Raw genomic sequence first — 6,000 nt, 5'->3', positions numbered from 1 at the left:
ATTTGACCCAGTATTTGACAACCCTTGGGGGCAGATCTGTTTATTCTTTTACATATAACTTATTTCTACTTTCAAATTTAACAAAAAATAAAAGATTGCTGAGTCGCAGTTAGAAATGGACCATCCCAAAAGTATGGGTCTGGGGTACTCTTTTCAACCTGTCCGCATTCAAGATGCAGATAAGACTCCAGGGAAACGTTCAGAGACTGGTATCGTAAAATGATGCTGTGGTTTCTTTTCAGTGACGTTGTTATTGACCAAGCGAATGCTGCGAGTGATCATCTGAACATGAGACTTCCTGTTCTGAGAAATTAGCAACGTTCAACATAGTTCCGGATGACTTGGCTCCGCACACGCCCAGAAAGGCAGCCTCTGCCGGAGAGATCCTTTGCTGTCGCTGGTGCTCTGGCACAGAGCTTGGGAAGGACCAAAGGCCACAGTGCGGTTTACGGAGGGACCAGCTGAGGGCTGTAAACCCGTCCGCCGCAGCACCGTCCCATACCCAGAGAGAGCTCACCGCAGCTAGTCTCAGACAACAGGTACAGTGCAGAGGAAATTCAGCTCTTTTCTCAAACGTGGACCCGCACCTCATCCTAAGGAAGAAAGACGCGGTAAAATAAGTCTTCAATCAGCTCTGTGCTAGGAACAAGCATTTGCAAGTAAAATCTTATTTGTTACAACAGTGCTGTCCAATACAAATATAAACCTAGCCATAAGGATAATTTTAATTTTTCTAGTAGCCACATTAAAATAGTCAAAAGAAATAAGTGAAATTAATTGTAATAATATGTTTAACCCAATATAGCTAAAATTTGTTTCCAACATATAACCAATATAAAAATTACGGGTGAGGTATTTGACATTTTTTTCATCCTAAGTCTTTGAAGTCCGGTGGGTATTTGTCACATACGGTACATCTCACTTCAGACTAGCCACATCTCATTTCTCAGTAGCCACATGTGAGTGTATTGGATAGCATGGTTAGCCCCTGTCAGTCACAGAAAAATGTTCGAGACCTATTGCATAATGAGAAGGCAGGCTGAAAAACTATGCTGTGTGATCTACTGTTATAACATGCATAAAAATATGCATATGTATGTACACGCAGAAAATAACATTGAAAAGGCACACACCAAAAGCTTGTATAGTGGATAATTTTTACATTTTATTTTTCTCCTTGTCCTGTTCCCAGTTTGATTATGTCTTTCTTTAAGAGTTAGAAAGAATAACAAATGTGACTTTTAAAGGAGAGGTATGTTAGTGTCCTAGTGTTGCAGTAATGAATTAGTACAAATATTTAGTAGCTTAGTACAGCACAAATTTATTACCTTACAGTCCTGTAGTTCAGAAGTCCGACTCGCGTCTCACTGGATTAAAATCCATGAGTCAGCAAGCCTGCGTTCCTTTTGGAGGCTCTGAAGAAGAATGTTTCCCTGCGTCTTGCAGCTTCAGAGGCTGCCTGCACTCCATGGTTTATGGTCCCCTCCTCCGTATTCAAAGCCAGCTACCTCGCGCCGCTCTGATCATGCTTCTGACATCACATCTCTCTCTTTCTTCTTTTCTACACTGCCCACCACAAGAGTTGCGGTTGTGCTTAATATCATTTAACAACTGTTCCTATTCCCCTCTCAGGAGTATGGTAGGGTTCTGCCCCCCTGGTCCCCTTGAAGTTAGGACTTGACTTGGCCAACACAACAAGCATGGAAGTGACACGGGTTTGCCTTGTTCCCTTCGCCCTGCCTTTCTTATTGTAATGGAAGTACTGATTGAGATGACGCCTATGTCACCTGGGTCTGTGAGAGACTAAGAGAAGCAGAGCCCTCCTACCCACCTGCACCAGCCAGGTTTGGCGAGTGAGAAATAAACAGCGTGGTAGTGTGCTATTCCCCTGAGATTCAGGGATTGTTTGGTCCTACAGACAAATTTAGCTCATCCTGACGGCTACGGGAGGTTAAACCAATGTGTCTGTTGTGGTTACGGGTGCATGTGTGTGAATGCTGGGACAAAGTAAGTGACAGACGGTGAGAGTGTGAAAAGGAAATGGGGGCACTAAGAGGGCCCTAGGAATAAGCGGTGCTCATCACCACGATTTCTCCTAAGTGAAAACAAAATGGAAGTGTGGAGACTAGCCCTTCCAGGTTCGGGGCACCCCTGGGCCCAGCCCGCACGCCCCAGGGAAGCTGTGATGTTCTCAGGGGAGCCCTAAATTTTATAATAGCACCTGTCTGCAGCTTAAGAGTCCTCTAGCCACTGGCTGATGGGAACTCTGGATGTCTGGGTCCATCAGGAGTTGAGTACTGAGGCCTCAGTTCCCCAAGACTTCTTAAGCAGATAGGGTACTGTATTCTAGGGGACTGTGGGCTCCCCAAAGTTTGCCTGTGGGTCAGGGATCATGTTCTGTGGCCACTAAAGGCTGAGTTGCTGCCTCACTGTATTATGTTGCACTAGCAGTTTGCAAGGCATGTTCACATCTACGTTCTCGTTTTGTTCTCTCAGAAATCCCATGAGATGAACAGAGATTTATGTATTTATTTATTTATTTATTTATTTTTACACACCGAGGGTCATAGCAGTGGAAAATGGCTGAACTAGGAGTAGAATCTACAGTGGGATTCTCCCACACCAGGGCTGTGCAGAGCACCCCACAGAAATGAATCTACCCCAGTGAATACAACTCATTAGCCTACGATAATTTGTTGAGTACCTACTGTGTGCTCTGTGGTGCTCTCCCTAATGGCTGAGAGGACAGTCCCAAGAAGCCACTGAGGACATTCATCCAATCTGAAGATTATTTCACAACTTCCAGTTTTTCTTTAATATTAAAAATTATAATATGTAATTTTAGTTGAATAAACACATCCTTCTAGGCCCCACTTAGAAAATGTAAGAGGTAAATCACGCAGACTCATAGGGGTAAGGTCTGTGCAATCACTACATATCAGATGTTGGTGTTCCTCTGCCCGTTTGAGAGCCAGCAGCAATTAAAAACAATTGTCCCAGAATTGAGCTGACATTAATCACAGAAGCTGTACAGAGAGATGTCCTGGCCTGATAAAAAGCTTTTATGAAATGAAGCTATTAAATGAGTCATGTTAAACCAGCTGCACTAATATAGAGAATAGAGAGAGCAAAAAACCCCCAAAATTTACTACATAGGGAAATATCGAGAGAAAAGGGAAATACTGTATGTTAAGCTCTAAGCGGACACAACAAAGTCAACAGATATAAATTATCATTCTCAGCTAGAACACTTGATACTGACCTTTCAATTGGCTTATAAAAGAAGATCTCTTAGTGGTCACTCATGATGAGCATGATGCCTTTAGTGTCCAGATACTCTGCGAGTAGACAGTCGCTGTGTGCTGGCAGGCATCAAAAGACGACACAGGCACCCTGACACTGGGCCACATTTAAAATCAGGGGCCCCCAAAAAATTTCACAAAGGACCACCTCATCCATTACTACCTTAAAAACGGGTAGACCTGGCCCCTTGTGTATACCCTTGCATCCAGAAATTTGTTAAAACCTCTGATCAACTGATGCCTTCTATTTATTTTAAGAGGTTTATAACTTTATCCTTTACAATCATTTGGGGGTGGGGGTAGAAGGAGAGGAGCTAAACACATGTGCTTAACCACCATATTGAATAACAAGATCGAGAGGTACCAGCAGTTTAGAAATCTTACTATTTCCGATGCTCTTCCTCCTTGCAGAGTAGGCTTCCATCTGGAGCACTTCTCCTCTGCCCTGGGAACTTCCTAAGTACTTCCTGTAGAGAAGTCTACTGCCAACAAATTCCCTTTCATTTTTCTGAAAATGACTAATTTTGGCCATAATTTTTCTATATAAAAAATTCCTTTGAATTAGTTTTAAGCTTACAGAAAATTGCAAGAATATTACAAAGAACTCCCAAGAAGTAGTAGAATTTAATTGTTAACATTTTGCCACATTTGCTTAATCACTCTGTCTTTCTCTCTCTTTCTCTCTGTCTGTATTGTACATACAGTATACACATTATAATTTTCAATATTATATGTACTATAATCCTGTACAATATACTTAATGTTATACATAATATAATCTTAACTGTTTGAAAGTAAGTTTTAGATATAATGACCCAGATTCAGGGAATTACCATTGAAACAATACTACCATCTATCGGATCCACAGATCCTACCCAAACTTCGCTGATTGTCCTGATACTGTTCTTGTAAGTCTACATTCCATTCTTGGATACATATTGTACTTTGTTATCACGTCTGTTTAATTTCCTGCAATCTGGGAGATTACCTCTGCTCTTGTCTTCCATGACTTTGGCATTTTTGCAGAGCACGGGCCAGTTATTTATTGCAGAATATGGCTCATTGGGTTGTCTGATACATCCTCATTTTTCAAGAGAATTTTGTTTGTTTGGCAGAAACAACACATTAGTGGTGCTGTGTCCTTCTCAGTGCATCCTATCAAGAGGCACACAGGGTCAGTTCTCCTCAGTCCTGCCCGGGTTAACTTTCGCTGCTTGGTTAAGACGGTGTATGTCCCTACACAGACAAAACAATGTGGAAGAGGGACAATGTTGGAGGACTCACACTTCCCAATTATAAAGCTACGCAATCAAAACAGTGTGATCCTGGCATGAAGACAGACATATAGACCAACACAGCAGAATAGAGAGTCTCCAAATAAACCCTCACATACACAGTCAAATGATTTTCCACAAGCGTGCCAAGATGATTCAATGGGGAATGAATAGTCTTTCAGTACAAGGCGTTGGGAAACCTGGGTATCATACACAGAAGAATGAAAGTGGACCCTCCCTTTATATCATATGCAAAAATTAACTCAAGTTGAATCAAAGACCTAAAGGTAAGAGCTAAAATTATAAACCCTTACAAGAAAACACAAGAGAAGCTTCATAACATTAGATTTGGCAGTGATTTCTTGGATATAATATCAAAAGCACAGGAACAAAAAATTAGATAAATTAGACTACATCAAAATGTAAAACGTACATACCCATTAGAATGGCTATTATTAAAATCAAAAATGAAACAAAACAAAACAGAAAATAACTGTTGGAGAGGATGTGGAAAAGTTGAAACACGTGTGCCCTGCTAGTGAGAATATAAACTGGTCCAGCCACTTTGAAAAATAGCGTGGTAGTTTCTCAAAATATTAAACATAGAATTACCATATGGCATAGTAGTTGCCCTTGAGTACCACTTCTGGGTACATACCCGAAAGAATTGAAATGCAGGGTCTCGAAGATACACTTGTACTTGTGCACCACGTTCTTAACAGTATTACTCACAACAGCTAAAACCGGGAGGCAATCGAGTTGCTTCTCAAGTCCGTCGATGGATGAGTGGATAAACAACATGTGGTACATACATACAACTATTATTCAGCCTTAAAAACAAAGGAAATTCTGACACATGCTGTTACATTCATGAATCTTAATGATGTTATGCTGAGTAAAATAAGCTAGTCACAAAAAGACAAATACCGTATGATTCCATTCATGTGAGGCTTCATCAAATTGATACAAAGTAGAATGGTGGTTGCCCGTGGCTGTGGGAGGGACAAACGAGGTGTTACTCTTTGATGGGAAGTTTTACTGAGGGAAGATGAAAAGTTCCTGGAAACGGAGGTGATACTTGCACGACAATGTGAATGTACTTAATGCCACTGAACTGTACATTTAAAAATGGTTAAAATGGTAAATTTTACATTATGTAGATTGTACCACAATACGGAAGATGGCATATGCCATGTCTCTCCACTGTAAAATCAACAAATCTCTTGTACTTACCATATTTGTAACTTCCTTCTCCAACCCTGGAAACCTGGCTCCCTTTATCCTCAGTATATTATTTGTCAATCCTCATGTATGTAATTAATCTCCTAACTATAGGGCACATCTTCTCAACCTTGTCTCCAGCACCACGCCAGCTAAAGCCTTGAACTTGGCCTCACTGATTGTGTCAGCTGAGTCTTCGGCTC

This window comes from Desmodus rotundus, chromosome 8 (assembly GCF_022682495.2).
Source record: "Desmodus rotundus isolate HL8 chromosome 8, HLdesRot8A.1, whole genome shotgun sequence".
Taxonomy (NCBI): Eukaryota; Metazoa; Chordata; class Mammalia; order Chiroptera; family Phyllostomidae; genus Desmodus; species Desmodus rotundus.
The sequence above is the reverse complement of the archived record's forward strand: the minus strand, read 5'-3'. Positions refer to the sequence as shown.